This window comes from Equus asinus, chromosome 1 (genome assembly GCF_041296235.1).
Source record: "Equus asinus isolate D_3611 breed Donkey chromosome 1, EquAss-T2T_v2, whole genome shotgun sequence".
Classification (NCBI taxonomy): domain Eukaryota; kingdom Metazoa; phylum Chordata; class Mammalia; order Perissodactyla; family Equidae; genus Equus; species Equus asinus.
The window spans coordinates 93,198,534-93,220,738 of record NC_091790.1 but is presented as its reverse complement, the minus strand read 5'-3'; positions in this window follow the sequence as shown (position 1 = coordinate 93,220,738).

The following is a 22,205-nucleotide window of genomic DNA, read 5'->3' as shown; positions in this document are numbered from 1 at the left end:
TGGTATTTAGAGAGAGATCTTGGAACATTTTGGTAAGTTCCTCAGTTTTCCTGGGTTTCTCCTATGTCTACATGTTATTAAACTTTTGCTTGTTTTTCTCCTGTTAATTTATCTCACATCAATTTAATTCCTAGAGTAGCCAGAAGACCCTAGAAGGGTAGAGGAAAATTTATTGCTCCTTACAGTACTTCCACAAACCTAGATGGTATAGCCTACTACACATCTAGGCTATGTGGAACTAATTTTATGGGACCACTGTTGTACGTGTAGCCCATCACTGACTGAAACGTTGTTATGTGGCACATGACTGTGTCTATATTCTGGCCACACTTCAAAGCCCAAATCAACATTCATCCTCTCATTGAACCCATTTCTGAAAATTTCAGTGAAAACTGAACAATAATTGAACTTTCTAATTAAACTATACTTAAATTCATTATATACAAAAACCTACAACTACAATAATTTGTTAATGAATACACAGTATAAAAAGATGTAACTTATGACATCCAAAACATAAAATCTGGGGTTAAGGGAAAGGTAGAGCTCCTGTATACATTTGAATTAAGTTGTCATCAGCTTAAAATACTATAAGATGTTTTGGGTAAGCCTTATGGTAATTACAAAACAAAAAGCTATAGTATATGATTAAAGACAAAGAAAAAGGAATCAAAAGCACACCACTAGAGAAAATAATCAAATAACAAAGGAAGAAGGCAAGAAAGGAAGAAATAAACAAAGAAACTACAAAACAGCCAGAAAAAATTAACAAAATGACAAATTCATATCCATACCTATCAATAATCATTTTAATGTAAATGGACTAATTCTTCAATGGAAAGGCATAGAGTAGCTGTATGCATAAAAAAACAAGACCCAACTATATGCTGCCTACAAGAGACTCACTTCAGCTATAAGTACACATAGAGACTAAACATGAATGGATGGAAAAAGATATTTCTTGCAAATGGCAACCAAAGAGAGCAGGGGTAGCAATGCTTGTATCATACAAAATAGATTTTAAGCAAAAACTGTAGAAAGAGACAAGGAAGGTAATTATATAATGCAAATGGGTCAATTCAACAAGAATGTATAAAAATTGTAAGTATTTAGGCACCCAACATCAAAGTACTTAAATATACAAAGCGAACTAACAAGTCTGAAGGGAGAAATAGATGGCAATACACTAGTCATGGACTTCAATACACCACTTTCATCAATGGATAGATTATCCAGACAGGAAATCAATAAGGAAACATTGGCCTTAAACTACACATTAGACCAGATGGATTTAACATGTGTGTACAGAACTTTCTATTCCAAAGAAACAGAAATCACATTTTTCTTTAGCACACATGAACATTCTCCAGGATGGATCATATATTAGGCCACAAAACAAGTCTTAGTAAGTTTAAGATGAATGAAGTCAAGTCAAGCATCTTTTGTGACCACAATAATATTAAACGAGAAATCAATTACAAGAGGAAAACTGGAAAATTCACAAATATATGGAGGTTAAGCAACATGCTCCTGAACAATCAATAGGTCAAAGAAAAAATAAAAAGAAAAATTATAAAATATCTTGAGACAAATGAAAATGGAAATACAACATAGCAAAACTTAAGAGATTCTGCAAAAGCACTTGTAAGGAGGAATGTATTGTGATAAATATTTGCATTAAGAGAAAAGTAAAATCTCATAGAAACAACCTGACTTTAACTCAAGGAATGAGAAAGAGAAGAAAGAGTTAAGCTCAAAGTTAGAAGAAGAAAGGAAATAAAAAAAAAATCAGAGCAGAAATAAATGAAATAGAGACTATGAAGACAATAAGAAAAGATCAATGAAACTAAGAGCTGGTCTTCTTTGGGAAAAGATAAAATTGACCAAACTTTAGGTAAACTACTAAGAAAAAAAGAAAACAAAACCGTAAATGAAAGAAGGGACATTACAACTGATAACACAACATTCTAAGGCTATTAGAAACTACTATGAATAATATGCAAACATATTAGATAACCTAGAAGAAATGGGTAAATTCATAGAAGCAGGTAAACTAGCAAGACTGAATCATGATGAAATAGAACATCTTAACAGACCAATTACTGATAAGGAGATCAAATCAGTAACTAATACTTCCCAACTAAGAAAAGCCCAGGACCAGATGGTTTCACAGGAGAATCCTACCAAACGTTTAAATAAGAAGTGATACAAAGCCTTCTCAAAATCTTACAAAAAACTGAAGAGGAGACAACACTTCCAAATTCATTTTACAAGGCCAGCCTTACCCTGAAACCAAAGACAAGCAAGGACACTGACCAAAAAATAAAACCACAGGCCAATATCCCTGATGATGCAGAAACAAAAATCCTCAAGAAAATATTAGCAAATTCAACAATATATTGAAATGATCATATACCACGATCAAGTAGGATTTTTTCGTGGGATATGAGGATGGTTTAAAATATGAAAATCAATAAATGTGAAGCACCACATTAATAGAATGAAGGATAAATATTACGTAATCATTTCAATAAATGTATAAAAAGCATTTGAAAAAATTCAACATCCTTTGACAATAAATACTCTCAAAAAATTAGGTACATGCCTCAAGATAATATAGGCCATGTATGACAAGCACACAGTTAATATCATATTCAATAGAGAAAAGCTGAAAGCTTTAGCTTAAAAATCAGACCCAAGTCAAGGGTGCCCACTCTCTCCCCTCCTTTCCAGCATAGCATAGAATTCCTAGGAAGAATAATTAAGTAAGAAAAAGGAATAAATGCATCTAAATTGGAAAAGAAAAGTTCAATTGTCCCTGTTTTCAGATGACATGGTCTTTCTTATGTGTAGAAAACTCTAAAAACTCTAACAAAAACTGTTAGAACTAATAAACCTATACAGTAAAGTCACAGGATACAGAATCAATATACAAATATCAATTCCATTTCTATGCGATAATAATGAACTATGATTGAAAGAGAAACTATAAAAACAATCCCATTTACAATATCATCAAAAATAATAAAAATAATTAGGAATAAGTTGAATCAAGGAAATGAAAGGTCTTTACACGGAAGAGTATAAAACGTTGATGAAAGAAGTTGAACAAGACACAAATAAATGTAAAGATATATGTTTGTGGATGGGAAGAATTAATATTGTTAAAATGTCTATCCTACTCAAAGCAATCTACATATTCAACACAATTCTTATCAAAATTCCAAAGATATTTTTCATAGAAGTAGAAAAAACCATCCTAAAATTTCTATAGAACCACTAAAGACTTTGCATACCCGGGTTTATCTTGAGAAAGAAGAATAAAGCAGTGGGCATCACATATCCTGGTTTCAAGGTATATTATGAAGATATAGTAGGCAAAACAGTATGGTATTATCATAAAAAACAGACACATTGGCCAATGGATCAGAGTAGAGAGCCCATAAATAAAACCTTCCATATATGGTCGATTAATTTTCAACAAAGGCAGCAAGAATACACAGTAGGGAAAAGAAAGTCTCTTTAAGAAATGGTGTTTTGATAACTGAATATCAATACACAAAAGAATGAAACTAGACTCCTATCTTCCACCAGACAACAAAAGTCAACTCAAAATGGATTAAAGTCTTGAATGTAAGACCTGAAATCTTAAATCTCCTAGAAGAAAACATAGGGGCTCCTTAACATTGATCTTGGCCATGATTGTTTGGATTTTGCACTAAAAGTAAAATAAAAAGCAAAAATAAACAGTGAGATTACATTAAACTAAAATGCTTCTACACAGCAAAGGAAGCCATCCTGAAATTAAAATGCAACCTATGGAATTGGAGAAAATATTTACAAAACACATATTCAATAAGGGGTTAGTATCCAAATTCTACGTGGAACACATGTAATTCAACACCAGATAACCCAAATAAAAAATGACCAACGACCTGAATAGACTTTTTTCCAAGGAAGATACACAAATGGCCAACAGGTACATAAAAAAGTGTTCAACATCAATCATTATTGGGGAAATGGTCAAAGCTGAACCTTTTAAACAACAAAATGAATAAATAGTATTTGATTATAATACAAAATTTGAAATATATATCCCTGAATCCACACTGATAGAAGTAAATGATTGGATAAATAAATATATGTGGAAGAACAGAAAAAGGTCTCATGCAAAAGAATTTCAAATAAATTTTGTAGATATTCCAAGCTCAAAGAGGTGGAATATAACTTGTCACTTCTTAAGTGTGAGCTGTACATAGTGAGTAAAAGAATGGTTTACGTAAAACAAAAAAACTCATTGAGAGATGAAATAAACCCACAATTGTGATGGAAAATCAGAAATTTTGCTTCCTGACAATCAAAACAGAGAATAATTATGGTTTACTCTGAAACTGAAAGAGGATGTAAGTAGTAGTAAGGATAATATTAGTTGATAAAATTTGAAAATTAGTAAACGGAAGCATAAAATACATACATTCAATTCAGTTGTAAACCAATCTCTTTCATTGAGAAGATGCAATATGCACATGCAAAATGATCTATCTTCCCAAAAGCCTCTATGAAACTTTTTTAGGAATATTATAAATGGGAAGAGATGCAGAAAATCAGAAACTATGGGCCAAAATATTAGGAACTTAACCGTAAGGAAGAGTGGTTTTCAATTGTGGGTAAAAGGAAGAGAATCACTTAAACCTGTAGACAACAAGAAAGACCTTTTTTAAATAACAGGACAACGTTTTGCTTTTTAAGTGTCTTGATCTGTATGTGGTCCTGAGAATAAAATCATATCTGGTAGAATGAAGAACAAGAGCACAGATACGTAAACATAAAATCATTTGTCTTGGGAGAGGTAACTACTGTCGGTTTTCATAATGATGGGAAATCCCACTTTTTCAAATTCTCTTTAAAACTTTCTCACTTGGCTTGGAATTGGGAGAAATGAGAGCTGCTTCTGGAAACCAACAATCTTCTTAAAAGAAACCCTTTTCTCTTTGGTCTTTATTTAGTCTTTTCTTGAAAACAGGTCTTGGAATACAACTTTGAGCTTCAGCACTTATTTCTAGACATGAGAAAATATTCTTGGAATCATCTGTTATATGTGCAATGGATATTACTTCTCTAGTTTCTTGTATGAAATGGGTCGTATGCAGCTGCAAGAACTAGGAATTTTACTTTCAGTAGCATAACAAAAATGAGGCTTTTATTTTTCTCACATGACAAGAAAGAGAAGAGGAGATATGGAGAGACGGAGGCAGTACCCTGCTGATAAGGCAGCTTCACAGATTTCTAGCATGAACCCCAAACTCCTACTTTTTCCCTTTAGCCAATCTCAGAACCGATATTTTCTCATTCAGCTTTTTTCTCATGGTTGCAATATAGCACCTCCTCATGCATTGCATAGTAGTACACAATGGAGTAAAGACATATAAAGAGAATATTTATTATTGTTTAAAGATCTGTGTCTTCTGCATACACCCATGCCACAAATTGTTACTTACCTACCACCATTAGCTTCAAGGGAAGTCAGGTATGTTATTATATTTAACAAAATCAAGCTCCTGAGAATAAAGCATGGGAAGAATTTGATATTGTTTGGCAAATAGTGGTTTCTGCAACATCACCCCCAAATTTTAGACCACACACACAGTCAATCAATGTCCTCATTTTACTTATACAAGCGAATCACCTACCATTTGACTGTCTATATGAGCATTTTCAATTTTACCATTGGGCACTGGACCACATTCTGCCAAGGCTTTATCCTTACAGCAAAGACTTCTTTTGAAAATATTTCTTTTTACATTTTATTTAGTCATTTATGAAGATTTCCATAATATAACATATACCTTCCTCAGTATGAATAAAAAGGGAATTGAGACCAGAAACATAATACTTGAAATAAAGAGCTAAGCTTTTTAAAGAGTCATTTCTTTTGATTGAAAGTAATCGATTATGGGGCTCAGAACATGAAACAACGGTGAAATGGAATTAATTGAGTGATATGACCACACATTTCTCTTAGTTGAAGGAAGATGAATTAGTACAATTACTCATATGAGAAATGTACTATTTTAGAACTCATAATGAACAACCTATGCTAAGAATTTTCTTTCAAATAAAGATATAGTTGTTGTGTGGAAGCAAGTTAATGGACTTTGACCATTCTCTGACGGTTTTCTTAATTCTGGAGGTTTGTGGGGCTTCTACAATAGTAGTGGACCTAAAGAAGAAAGGCACAAGCATCTATTTAATGACGAGGATGTGGGAAGAATTCTCATATTCATAACTTTGTCTAATATTCCCAGAAACTTTGTGAAATAAATACTACTCTCTTTTTTGTTACTGGTAATTGTATAACTAAAACTAATAATAATGAAATGGTAACATCTAAGTTGAATTTAAGTTAAACCAAAGCAGTCAGTTATTCTGAGCTATTAAACACTGATTCAGGAAGGATTTGACAATAATTTGCAAGTTTTAGTATATCACAGTTCAATTTATTGTAAAGAAGACATTCCACTTCATTTTAAAATTTCCACTTTTAGCAAAAGAGTACTTTTCTATTAAATTTCTTTGTCTCTTATGCCATCAATGCAAGTCTGTTTTTTGAGAAATGGATAAAGTGCTTAGTTAAGGAATCTCTGAAAGTTTCTTAATAGGTTCGGGAAGGTCCTTTCTCTCTTTGACTTTTTGAGATTGTATTTTAGAACAGTAAACTGTCTTCCATTCAGAGCAGGTCTCATTATGTCTGTAGCAGTTTCATTCCTCTTAAGTCAGGAGGAGGTTATTAGCATCTTTCAGAGAGAAATGCACAAAGTAGTCATAAGAGATGCTTATGTTAATATGCGCTCAGGACTCTTTTTGTCATGAAATAATTACAGTTGCAAAATACCAGCAGGTGTTGAGAGAGCAGGATTAATTTGTAAGAGTTGAATGACATTATTTCAAATGGCTTATTAAACACTAATTAGATTTCAAATTGTGTGACTCTCCATATATTTATGTCAGGATTGGAAAGTTTAAACATCTACTTTCTCTGTGATGGAGGTGAATAAGGTTATAGTTTAATTTTCATAGGTGATAGTTTATCAAACAAAATCAAAATGGAGATATCCAGCATCATGTTTTATAGAATGAAGAGTATATTTAAATCTTCATATCTATTCTCAGTGTTCTCAGCCAATTAAGTGATTGTACAAAACAGTGAAATTCCTTGATCTGCTCTTTGTAATTCAAAGCATTTATGTAATGAGATTACTTCAGATATTTTGTCAAATAAGAACAAGATACTCCTACATTGAAAAGAACTTTCAAAGAGTGGTCAAAGTCAATGTCAAATAATCTCACATTTTATCTTTATAAACTTAGGCAAACATTAGTATTATTTTATTAATTTTAAAAAGCTAAAGGATAAATATATAAAAATATTTCAACAAATAAAGCTATCTGAGGGTATAGTAGTAAGCTAATGCAATGCTTTTAAAGAATAACAGGAATGATTGTAGCTACATACAATATTTTAAAGAAATATTTATTAAGCATCTACTATTGGACACAAGAGCACATAAACTTGAATTCAAATCAAGGATAATCAGAGATATATAACAAAATGTGTTACATTCTGAATTGACAATCTGTTGCAACTGTCTTAAAGTACAAAATAAAATAGCAGATGAACACTGAAAGTGAATTGACTTAGCAACACTCCCAGCCGAAACTCATTTTCCTCTTTACCCTCTAAATGTACTGGGAAAAATCACAAAGAGTAAAATTCTCCTAAACTCATAATACTGCCCGTCTATCATGACCCCTGTGCTTGCTCTTCCTTCTTACAATCCTTCACCTCGCACTTGACGCTTCAGTGACTTGTCTTCATCAATGACCTGCTGAGCCATATTGGAACCAGAAGCAAAAGTAAATGTGTGCCACCTACACACTTATCAAAATCTCCTCCTTTATCTTGAACCAAGTGGAAGAGTTAATAAAAGCTATAGTTAAGCCCCTGTGTTGGATGTCCTGACATCTTCAGCCAGTAGAGTCATGGGCTTGGAACCATGTCTGATTGGAAAGCACTGTGCCATTTGCTCAATAACACAGGGTCATGAGACAAATAGCCTGTCTTTACAATATTTTTCCTATCTTGTTTATCAAGAATATTTGGTATTAATTTTGTCTTTATGCTTTAAAATATTGCATAAAAATTTTTATCTGGATTTTACTGAATTTTTTTTTAGTTCCCTTAAATTTTGCTCCCAAAGCAAGTAAGTGCCTCACTCTCCTCACCCTTGTCATAGCCCTGGTCTTGATATTCCATAAATATTCCATGTTTGATCTCACTTTAATAAGGTTTTTTTTTTTTTTGCATTTGTTTTCATACTCCTTCCCATAAAAGACTCCCCTTCAATCATGTGTCAGCAAAGATATAAGATCCGAAATTGCAACGGCAATATATTGGTTTGCTTGTTTATTATCTGTTTCCATGTCTCTTCATCCTTATGTCCACTGGAAACCCAAGTTCCATGAAAAGAGGAACCTCATTTGTTCTATTCCTTTGTCTTCTATCAGCTTTCCTGGCACAACATAGGCACTCAATGACATGTGTTGAATGAGTGACTATATGAGGATTTTTTTTTTTTTGGCATAGAACATGTAGTTTTCTAGAAAAAAAGTTAAATTTAGTTATAATTTTCCTGGGAATTTATAAATTATCATTGGCACATGATGTTTATTTATCATTTCCCTCAGAATTACCAACTATCATTCTATTTGTTCAATCAAAGAGAGAAAAAATGAAAATTATATTTGTCTCTAATCACTCATACAAGCTTTGTTGATTGTTTTGATAAAAGAGTGGAGGAAAGCAATTCCATGCTGGAACTGGCCTAAGCAAATGAAGCCCCCAATGGATGCTATAAATAGTAGGGGACCCAGTGTGCCTTAGGTAGAGATTTTATTTTGGAGTCATGGTAGTTAAGGCCAGAAAGGTGGGTATAGTCTTCTGTGAAATCTATCTGCTGTAATCAGTAGTTTGCCATGTAGGTAGAGAGAGTAAAGAAGATTTGAAATATCAGATATCTTTGGATGAAAGTTAACCTGCCTGCTGTGTAGAAGACATATGGAAAAGATATTATCTGGTCACGAGGACAGTAAGGCAGTGAGTCAGCAAGATTTTCTGGCCACATCTTACAGGGGACATCAACAGCTGGGACTGCTCTAGCACAGAAGCATCCTAAAAAGATTAGATGGAAGAAATCTCATCCTTTCAATTATAGTAGATCTAAAATTGGCTTGCTATTAGACCATGTACTTATTCTACTTGAAATATTGCCTCATTTTTTAACAAAGGCTTTTTGCATTGATTGATTGATGATTCATTCATTCACTCATTTCCAAGCACATATTTAGCAACTTCTATATGTATGGCATTGTCCTAGATAGTGGGGACATAAAATGAATGGTGGTATTTTTAAAATGACCAAAGATATGAATAAACTTTGCATAATGAGCAAGAACCTGAGTCTAAATATAGTTGAAATGTAAATAGAGCTCAGTTAATGACTATACCAATATTAATACGGACTGAAAGTTTTAAGAGGATAAAAAGCAAAGTATCATTCATTGTGACATATTTCTAAAGAGAATAAGTGAGTGGCAAGAGTACAGAGCAGCTGTATTTCTATCTCCAATAAAAATATAATATTGGATGACAGAATGTTGCTGTGACTTTTTTGTCTGCTTCCCAGATTAAATTTTATTTACTGCATGATCTATCCAATTGGCTGTGAAAAAATCAATTGTTAAGACTTATGAAAGCATTGATCGAGTGAAAAATGGTCCTACAGCAACTTGCAGCAGTGACCAAAGTCTTACTTCACATAAGCAAAATGAAGATGTAAAATGGAAAGTTTCTCAAGATCTAAGAGAAAAATAAAAATAATTTAATAATGACATATAGACAGCGAAATGTCATCTACTTTGGCTTCATTTTCAAGTTCAAATTTTTATGTTAAAATAGACAATGTTCTTTATAAGAACACTAATCAAGCACTTTGAAATTTCTAGTACTTAAAGCCCTGTTTGCTGAATTAATATCATCTGTTGATACCTTCACTTGAAAATTGGGTTAAACTCGTGGTAGGGAAGCATGCACCTCCAGTCAGACTAACGTAGTGGTTCTGTTTCTGAACATTTCATAGTAACGACCTTTCCAACAAAATGTATGCTCCTGGTTAAGTTGTAGTTTTCTTTATCTTACGTGAGTTTAATGCCACAGTATTTAATAATACTAGTTAAATGTAGCAACTCAAATTCTTTACAGAGTTAAATTTCTACATCCAGGTTATTGAGATTATCAATTACTCAAAATACTAGTAAAATTAGATGACAATGAAGTGATTCTACATTAATCTATTGAATAGCCTTTTGCATGGTATTTTGCTAGAGGCAGGTGTTTTATTAACTGTTTGTTTTAATTTTGCAGCAGTTGAGACAAATTTTATCCTAGACTTTTTACTATTTCAATTGCTACTCAAGTTCTCTTGTGGAAAACCAGCCCTATGAGAATGGTAACCCGCCTGAAAAAGTTCTATTTGGCTATCTAGTCTATTTATCTGTCTGTATAGAAAAACTTGTAAGTTACCAAAAGATACAAAACATTAAACCTAATATCACTATCATTTCAGAGGTAAGCATTGTTTGTATGTTGATGTATCTAACCCATGTCTGCAATTAATCAAGAAATTTCATGTTAACAAATCTTGAAAAATTATAAATCTTTTTAAAATTCACCAAAGACTCTGACATAGTTTCATTAAACGATATCTTTAGGACTGGGCAAGAGGATTTTAATGTTCATCTTTAAAATAAAGTGCTTGGCGGCCTGCCCGGTGGCACAGTGGTAAAGTTCACATGTTGTGCTTCTAGGCAGCCTGGGGTTCTCCAGTTCAGATCCTGGGTGCAGACATGGCACCACTTGGCAAAAGCCATGCTGTGGTAGACGTCTCATGTATAAAGTAGAGGAAGATGGGCATGGGTGTTAGCTCAGGGCCAGTCTTCCTCAGCAAAAGAAAAGAGGAGGATTGGCAGTAGTTAGCTCAGGGCTAATCTTCCTCAAAATAAATAAATAAATAAAGTGCTTGAACTGCAGTTTCAAATATAATAATTGCTAGCTCCCTGTGATTACTGAGCAGTTGAAATGTGGCTAGTCTGACTATTCAGACACATGCACACAAACACACACAGTGTATATACAGTAAGTGTAAAGCATACTCAAGATTTCAAAGTTGTGTATAGAAAAGAACATAAAATATCTCACTGATAATTTTATGTTGATAATAAATTGAAATAAAATTTTAATATGAGGTAAAATAAAATATTGTTAACATTAATATTTATATTTATTTTCACTTTTTATTTTTATTTCTTTGGTGATGAAGGTTGGCCCTGAGCGAAGGTCTGTGCCAGTCTGACTCTATTTTGTATGTGAGATGCCACCACAGCATGACTAGGCAAGCAGTGTGTAGGTCCAGGCCCAGGATCGAAACCCACAAACCCCAGGCCACTGAAGTTTAGTGTGCCAACTTAACCACTGTGCCACCAGTCTGGCCCCTATTTTTACTGGTTAAAAAGTGGCTAGTACAAAATTTAAAATCACATATGTTCCTTGGATTATATATTTAGGGGACTGCACTGGGCTAGATTGACTACATATAATAGAAATGGACTTGAACTTTCATATATTAAAACAGACGATAAAGGAACAACATGAAATGATGTGGAAATGGCACAATAGTTAGGTCAGTTGAATAAAACAATAACCCATGAACAAACTCTAGTGTATAAATGATAAAATCCTAGTTTAATATAATAGGACAGTATGTCAAGTACCTATCAATTTTATCATAATGGGGTAGCAGTGAATAAGACTGAGGCAATTTATTACCTGTATAGTAAAAACTTGTTCCATCTTTGTTTTTTAATCTTTTGCTTTATACCTCCAGGAGCCATAACATAAATAGCAGAAAATAATATATTGATAAATGAAAGGACATGAAAATTATCAACTGTCTTAGTCTGCTCGGCCTGCTATGACACAATACCACAGTCTGCCTGGCTCAAACAACAGAAACTTATTTCCTCACAGCTCTGAAGACTGGAAAGGCCAAGATCAAGGTCCAATAGGATTTAGTTTCTGGCAAGAGCTCTCTCCTGGCTTGCAGATGGCCACCTTCTTGCTGTGTCCTCACATGGTGGAGAGAGAGACAGCAAGTTCTCTGGTGTCTCTTCTTATAAGGACACTAATCCTATCAGATCAGAGTCCCATCTTTGTAATCTCATTTAACTTTAATTACTTTCTTATAGGCCCTGTCTTCAAATAGAGTCACATTTGGGATCAGGACTTTATATGAATTTGGATAGAGGGGGACACGATTGAGTCCATAGAACCAACTTTATGACAAATTGGTATAATAACAAGGTGAATGGGAAATCATAGACAAAATAATTTCCAGCAGTGTTATTGAATAAAATATCAAAGAAAAACTGCCTCTAATGTATGAGCTAATTAATAAGTAAAAGATAATGAGAGAAATAAAAACGTTCATAAACTGCTGTCGGAGATCACATTAATATAATCAATCTGTAGGGTAATTTGGAATACATAAGAAATCCAGAAATGTATGTGTAAAATGATATATATATAATTGAATCATTATTAATACTAGTAAAATAATGAAACTAACTTAAAAGTTTAATAATTTGCTTAATGTAAAATAGTGTATAGTCATTACAAACATACTCTCCTAGACCAAACTCTAGCCAGGCTTCTCACAGTCCTCTTCTCAACTAGGCTTCAATCTTGGCCTATAAAGTCCTCTTCAGTTTTCTCATTGCTTTCATTGAGTTGCATTTACAGAGTTCAAGCTAAAATAGATTACTTGTAGTATTTGTTGATGTGATAGTTTTTATACCAGCAAATTTGTTGCATTTTCTGCATATTACAAGAGCACAGATTTTGAAGACAATTTACGTGGTCTCAATTTCCATATTGGCTGTGTGACTGAGGGCAAATTACTTGACCATTCTCTGCATAAGTTTCCACAGCTCATTAAACAGTAGTATGGAGTTGACATCAACATCATGCCAGTTTTTCCCTTTGTCTATTCCCTCTAAGTTACACTTAAATAGACATTTATTAACCAACAGAGGATTCCCTACACAGCACAACAGGACACCTGAGAGATCTATGCAGCTATACATCTAAGGGTGGGTGGACTTGGTCCCCAAGAAGCAGTGGAACTAGGGGAGTGAACAGACTCCTCCTTCCTGGCATCAGTGATCCAGTTCATGGATCCTCATGCAGCAGCCAATGTTACTGTGCATGGAGGTAGGGGCAATCTGGCCCATGTGCAAATGCCTGTGGAGAGGCAATAGCTCAAATCATGGGAGTGCCCACTGAGCCATGGAAGCCACAACCATATGAATGCTCTCTACCAAGCAGTGGTGGCCTGGCCTGCATGAATACAGAGAAGTCTGACAAAGACAACTATAAGCAGATAGGGTGGGAACAAACATAACAGCCCCTTGTCCCCCACTGATGGCAGGTGGAATCAGCAACCAGAAGCATCAGGAACCACAGCAGAACTGGTGACCCAGCCCACAGTGGCAGCAATCCCGACACTGGCTCCACCAGCCACAGGGGCTGCATACAAGTCCCCAGGTCCCCAGGCTCCCACCAGCTACAGTGACACTTGTGAAGCCAGCACTCCTGGCAACAGTGCAACCAGCTCCCCAAGACAACTTGGGAACAGCAGTGCAAGTGGTGCAAAGGACAGCAGCATCTGAGCTCATATAGAGCCAGTGGAAGAACATGAGACCTAGGTGACCAGAACCAAAGTAACCAAAACCATACCCAAATAAGAAAAGGTGATTACTACTACAAATGTTCAAGAAGAAGATCAATTCATCAAACACCATGAAGAACTACAGTAACATGGCAGAACAGAGGGAAAATGATAACTCTCCAGAAACCAAACCTGAAGTCACAGAAGATTACAATCTACCTGAAAGAGAATTCAAACTAGCTGCCAGAAAGAAACTCAGAAAGTTACCAGAAAACTCAGAAAGTTCAATGAGCTTAGGAATAAAAGTAATGAACAGAAAGCATACTTCACCAAAGAGATAAAAGCCATTAAAGAAAAAAACCCAGAAATTCTGGGTATGAAGAACACAATTATAAAGCTAAAAAATAATGTAGAAAACATAAAAACTAGAGCAGACTTTATGGAGGAGGAAAATTAGTTAGCTTGAAGATAGAAACCTAGCAATTCTTCAGATGGAGGAGAGAGAAGTAAGATTTTTTAAAAATGAAGAAATTCCTTGAGAAATATCTGACTCAATTAAGAAAAGTAACAAAGAATTATAGGTGTCCAGATGGAGAAGAGATGGGAAAAGGAGCAGAGAACCTGTTGAAATAAATAATAGCCAAGAAATTCCCAAACCTGGGGAAGGAACTGGACATACAAATACAAGAAACCAATAAAACTCTTAATTATCAATGCAAACAGACCTTCTCTAAGGCATATATTAAAACTTTCAAAGGTCAATGACAAAGAAAAAATATTAAAGACAGCAAGAGAGAAGAAAATAACCTACAAAGGAACCCCTATCAGGCTTTCAGTGGATTTCTCAGCAGAAAACTTACAGGCTAGGAGAGAATGGAATGATATATTCAAAATACTAAAAAAAAACCTGTCAGCCAAAAATACTCTATCCAGTAAAATTATTCTTCAGGTATGACAGAAAAATAAAATGTTTCCCAGATAAACAAAAGCTGAGGGAGTTCATGACCACTAGACTTGACTTAGAAGAAATGATAAAGGGAGCCCTCCCACCTGAAACAAAAAGGCAAAGATTTACAAAGTTTTGAGCAAGGAGATATATATAGAAACAAAATCAGAAAATTGTATTTCTACATCAGAATAGCTTAGCAAATACTTAATAATAACATAAAAGATAAAGGGGGAAAAAGCATTAAAAATAACTATAAACACTTTTATTTAGTCACAAACTGACAACACACAAAAAAACATAATTTGTGACAACAAAAATATACAATGGGAAGAGGAAAAGGATAGATCATGCATAGGCAAATGGAGATAAAAGACTATAAGCAAATGGAATATCTCATCTATGAGATCTTTTACATAAACCTCATGGTAACCACTAAACAAAAAAATCAGGTCATAGTTACAAATCATAAATAAAGAAACAGCATCACATAAAACCACCAAACTAAATGACAGTCAGAAATACAAGGGAAAAGAAGCAATGAAAATATAGAATAACTGGAGAAGAAAAGAGGAAATAGCCATATTAAGACCTCATATGTCAATATTGACTCTAAAAGTAAACAGGTTGAATTCACGAATCAAAAGACACAGTGACTGGATGGATTGAAGAACAAGACCTAATAATATGCTGCCTCTAATAAGCACATCTCAGTTCTAAAGATAAACATAGGCTTAAAGCAAAGGGATGGAAGATAATCCTGCAGGCAAATGGCAAGCAAAGGAAAACGGGTATAGCCATATTTATATCAGACAAAGCAGACTTCAAGATAAAAAGGTAACAAGTCAAAAAGATGGGCATCATATAATGATAAAAGGGACACTTGACACAGAAGACATTACACTTATTAATATTTAAGCACCTAACACAACAGCACCAAAGTCTGTAAAGCAACTATTAACAGACCTAAAGAGAGAAAATGACAGCAATACAGTAATAGTAAGATATTTCAACACCACACTAAGATGAATGGATAGGTCATCCAGACAAAAAGTCAACAAGGAAACAGTGGCCTTAAATAAAACTCTAGATCAGGTAGACTGCACAAATACATATAGAACATTCCATCCAAAAACAGCAGAATCCACAGTCTTCTCAAGTGCACATGGAACATTCTCAATGATAGACCATATGATGGGAAACAAAGCAAGCCTCGATAAATTTAAGAAAATTAAAGTCATATCAAGTATCTTTTTCAACCACAATACTATCAAACTAGAAATCAACTACAAGAAAAAAGCTGGTAAAGTCACAGATATGTGGAAACTAAACAACATACTACTGAACAACTATTGGCTTAATGAAGAAATCAAGGGAGAAATAAAAAATACCTGGAGACAAATGAAAATGAAAACACTACGTTCCAACTCTTGTGGGATGCAGCAAATTGGTACTGAGTGAAATTTATAATAATACAAGCCTAAATCAAGAAACAAGAAAAATCTCCAATAAACTAGCTTTTCCTATTCCTAAAGGAACTAGAAAAAGAAGAACAAACAAAGCCAAAATTTGGTATAGGGTGGAAGTAATAAAACTCAGAGCAGAAATAAATGAAAAAAAAGACAAAGAAACAATAGAAGGATCAATGAAACCAAGAGCGAGTTCTTTAAGAAGATAAAATTGACAGATCCTCAGCCAGACTCACTAAGAAAAAAAGATTCAAGTAAATAAAATCAGAAACAACAGAGCTGAAATTATCATATACACCACAGAAATACAAATGATTGTGAGAATATGAGAACTATATGTTAATAAACTGGATAAACAAGAAGAAGTAGATAAATTCTTAGAATCATGTAACCTCCCAAAATTGAATCAAGAAGAAATAGAGAATCTGAATAGGCCAATCACAAGCAAACAGATTGAAACAGTAATCAAAAATCTTCCCAGAAAACCAAAGTCCAGGACAAGACAGCTTACCTGGTGAATTCTATGAAACAGTCAAAGGACACTTAATACCTATACTTCTCAAATTCTTCCAAAAAATTGAAGAGGAGGAGAAGCTTCCTAGCTCATTCTATGAGGCTAACATTACTCTGACAAAAACACCACACAAGGACAATACAAAAAAGGAAAATTGGAGATTGACATCAGCAATGTGGTGGCATGAGCTCACCCGGGACTCACTCCCTTCCCAATTACAACCAAAAAGAGCAACTGCTTTCTAACCAAAAAAAAAAAAAAAAAAAATCCTAATAACAGAAATCATCAGAGACCCACAGCAGCCAAAACGACAGAAGGTGGAGAGGCTGGAGCCGCCCTCAGAGGAGCTGTAACGGGCTAGGAGAGACCTTCGCTCCCTCCCCTAGAGACTGGGATCACTGCTGCGGGTGAGGGAAGGAGCAGGGGAGGGGCTATGCCTCTGGGGATCTTCCAGGACTCCCACTGCCAGTGCAGTGGAAACCCTCTAATGGGGAAAGCTTTGGCTTGGGGGAACCCCAGCAAGCCAGGGCCCCAGGAGACCTGAAAGAAAGAGCTGATCAAATCCTGGTCAGTGTGAGTGAAAGTGCCCTTCCTCCTTCAACCCACGCTCCCTGCAGCCATCAAGGCAGAGGGCTCAGAACACAAGGCTCTCGACCCCCATCTAGTGGCAAGAGGATGTAACTGCAACCGAATAATACTCATCATGTGCAAAAACCACTCCTCTACCATCTAGCAATTTATAAAAGCTCCAGTCCAAAATGAAAACAATAAAAATACAGAAGTAGGACCTGAGGGCTTGGAAATGGGTAAACTAAGTGAAGATGAGTTCAAAATAGCTATCATCAAAGCATTCAATGAGCTAAAGGGAAATATAGAGAAACAAGTCAACGAGTTCTGTAGTTACTTCACAAAAGAGATTGAAATTATAAAGAAGAATCAATTAGAAATACTAGAGATGAAAAATATAATGGATCAGATAAAACAGAATACGGATTCCCTGAATGCCCGTGTAGACACCATAGAGGAGCAAATTAGCATAATCGAAGATAGACAGGCTGAATGGCTCCAGACAAAGGAAGAAAGAGAACTAAGAACTAAAGAAACTAAAGAAAACCTCAGAGAAATAGCTGAATCAATGAGAAAATGCAACTTAAGAATTATTGGAATTTCTGAGGGTGTGTAAAAGGAAAATGGAGCAGAAAGTGTCCTTAACAAAGTAATAGAAGCAAATTTCCCAAATCTAGGGCTTGAGAGAGAAATGTGTGCAGAGGAAGCTTTCAGATCTCCTAGATTTGTCAATGTAAAAAGACATACTGCAAGGCATATAGTAGTAAAAATAGCAAAAATGAATGACAAAGAAAGAATACTCAGGCTAGCAAGGCAGAAGAAAATAAGCAACAAAGGAAACCCCATGAGAGGTTCAGCAGATTTCTCTACAGTAACCTTACAAGCTAGGAGAGATTGGAGTGACATATTCAAAACTTTAAAGGATAAAAACCTTCAGCCAAGAATATTGTATCCAGTAAAAATATCCTTCAGATGTGAGGGAGAAATGAAATCTTTTCCAGACAAACAAAAGCTAAGGGACTTTGTAGTCACAGACCTCCACTACAAGAAATCCTCAAGAAGGCTCTCATATCTGAAAAAAGAAAAAAATGGAGAAAGGGATCACAAAACACAGAGTAGGGAGACAGACAGAATCTGAATAGGATAGCAAATATTCAACTATAGCAATAGGATAAAGGGAAGGAAATCGCCAAAGCAAAGACAATCTTATCACACTAACCACAAACTCACAACACAAGTTGGAATAAGAGATGAAAATAATAATTTAGGAGGGGAGGAGGAAAGAGACTGAAACAGTCTAGGCTAAGGAAGTAAGAGAGCAACAGAAAAGGGACCTTCTTATATACAAGATTCTGAATACAAACTTCAGGGTAGCCACGAAACTAAAAAACAGAACAGAGACACAAAAAATAAACAAGGAAAAATCTAAGAAACCCAGCATAAGAAATTGCAGAAGTTGATGGGTAGGCTAAAACACACAGAACGAGAAACAAAGGAAACACAGGAAAACCAGAAAACGAGCAATATAATGACAGCATTAAGCCCCCGTGCATCAATACTCACCCTCAATGTAAACCGATTGAACTCTCCAATAAAAAGACATAGAGTGGCAAAACAGATTAAAGCACAAGATCCAACAATTTTTTGCCTCCAGGAAACACACTTCAGCTCCAAGGACAAACACAGGCTCAGAATGAAGGGGTGGAAGACAATACTCCAAGTTAATAGCAAACAAAAGAAAGCAGGTGTCACAATACTTATATCAGACAAAACAGACTTCAAGATAAGGCAGGTAAAGACAGACATACAGGGCCAATATAGAATGATCAAAGGGACTCTTCATCAAGAAGAAATAACATTTATAAATATCTATGCACTCAACACAGGTGCACCAAAGTTCATAAAGCAACTATTAACAAACATAAAAGAAGATATCAAAAATAACACAATAATAGTAGGGGACCTCAACACCCCACTCACATCAATGGACAGATCATCCAGACAGAAAATCAACAAAGAAACAGTGGAGCTAAAAGAAAAGCTAAAACAGTTGGACTGAATAGACATATATAGAACACTCCATCCAAAAACACTCAGAATACACATTCTTCTCAAGCGCACATGGAACATTCACGAGGATAGACCATATGTTGGGAAACAAGGCAAGCCTCTACAAATTTAAAAAAAACTGAAATAATAACAAGCATCTTCTCCAATCATGATGCTATAAAGCTAGAAATTAATTACAAGGAAAAAGCTGAGAATGGCACAAGGATGTGGAGACTAAGCAAGATGCTATTGAACAAGCAATGGATCATTGGAGAAATTAAAGAAGAAATCAAAAAATACCTGGAGACAAATGAAAATGATAACATGCCATAGCAAATTATATGGTATGCAGCAAAAGCTATATTAAGAGGAAATTTCATCGCAATTCAGGCACATTTTAACAAACAAGAAAAATCTCAAATCAGCAATCTTAAACTACACCTAACTGAATTAGAGAAAGAAGAAAAAACAAAGCCCAAAGTCAGAGAAGGAGAGAAATAACAAAAATCAGAGCAGAGATAAATGCTATTGAAAGTAAAAAGGCAGTAAAAAGGATAAATGAAACAAAGAGCTGGTTCTTTGAGAAGACAAATAAAATTGACAAACCCCTAGCCAGACTTACAAAGAAAAAAAGAGAAAGCACAAATAAACAAAATCAGAAATGAAAGAGGAGAAATAACATCAGACTCCACAGAAATACAACGGATTATAAGAGAATACTAGGAAAACTATATGCCAGCAAAATGGATAACCCAGAGCAAATGGATAAATTCTTAGACTCCTACAATCTCCCAAATCTCACTCGAAAAGAAGAAGAAAATTTGAACAGACCAATCACAAGGAAAGAGATTGAAACAGCAATCAAATTCATCCCAAAGAATAAAACCCCGGGACCAGATGGCTTTCCTGGGGAACTCTACCAAACTTTCAGAGAGGATTTAAAACCTACCCTTTTCAAGTTATTCCAAAAAATGGGAGGATGGAACACTTCCTAACACATTCTATGAGGCCAACATCACACTGATACCAAAGTCTGACAAGGACAGCATGAAAAAGGAGAACTACAGGCCAATATGGCTGCTGAATATAAATGCAAAACTTATCAACAAAATTTTGGCAACCTGAATACAGCAATTCATCAAAAGGATCCAACATCATGATCAAGTGGGATTCATACCAGGGACACAGGGATGGTTCAACATCCACAAATCAATCAGCGTGATATACCACATCAACAAACTGAGGAATAAAAGCCACATGATCATCTCAATAGATGCAGACAAAGCAGTTGACAAGATCCAACAGCCATTTATGATAAAAACTCTGAACAAAATGGGGATAGAAGGGAACTACCTCAACATAATAAAGGCCATATATGATAAACCCACAGGCAACATCTTACTCAGCGAGCAAAAACTGAGTGCCATCCCCCTGAAAACAGGAACAAGCAAGGATGTCCTCTATCATCACTCTTATTTAACATAGTACTGGAGGTTATGGCCAGAGCAATTAGGCAAGAAAAAGGAATAAAAGGAATCCAAATAGGGAGGGAAGAAGTGAAACTCTCGCTGTTTGCAGACGACAAGATCTTATATATAGAAAACCCCAAAGAATCCACTGGAAAACTTTTAGAAGGAATCAACAACTACACCAAAGTTGCAGGGTATAAAATCAATTTACATAAATCAGTAGCATTTCTATACTCTAATAACAAACTAACAGAAAAAGAACTCAAGAACACAATACCATTCACAATCACAACACAAAGAATAAAATACCTCGGGGTGAATTTAGCTAAGGAAGTGAAAGACCTATACAATGAAAATTACAAGGCCTTTCTGACAGAAATGGATGATGACATAAAGAGATGGAAAGACATTCCATGCACATGGATTGGAAGAATAAACATAGTTAAAATGTCCATACTACCTACAGCAATCTACAGATGCAACAACATCCCAGTCAGAATCCCAATGACATTTTTTACAGAAATTGAACAAAGAATCCTAAAATTCATATGGGGAAACAAAAGACCCCAAATTGCTAAAGCAATCTTGAGAAAAAAGAGCACAGCTGGAGGCATCACAATCCCTGACTTCAAAACATACTACAAAGCTACAGTAATCAAAACAGCATGGTACTGGTACAAAAACAGATGCACAGATCAATGGAATGGAATTGAAAGCTCAGAAATAAAACCACACATCTATGGACAGCTTATCTTTGACAAAGGAGCTGATGGCATACAATGGAGAAAAGAATGTCTTTTCAACAAATGGTGCTGGGAAAACTGGACAGCCACATGTAAAAGAATGAAAATTGACCATTATTTCTCACCATTCACCAAAACAAACTCAAAATCGATCAAACACCTAAAGGTGAGACCTGAAACCATAAGGCTTCTAGAAGAAAATGTAGGCAGTACACTCTATGACATCAGTATTAAAAGGATCTTTTCGGACACCATGTCTTCTCAGACAAGGGAAACAATAGAAAGAGTAAACAAATGGGACTTCATCAGACTAAAGAGCTTCTTCAAGTCAATGGAAAACAGGATTGAAACAAAAAAACAACACACTACCTGGGAAAAAAATATTTGCAAGTAATACATCCAACAAAGGCTTAATCTCCATAATATATAAAGAACACACACAACTCAACAACAAAAAATTAAACAACTCGATCAAAAAATGGGCAGGAGACATGAACAGACATTTCTCCAAAGAAGATATACAAATGGCCAATAGACACATGAAAAGATGTTCATCATCGCTGATCATCAGCGAAATGTAAATCAAAACTACAGTATGATATCAGCT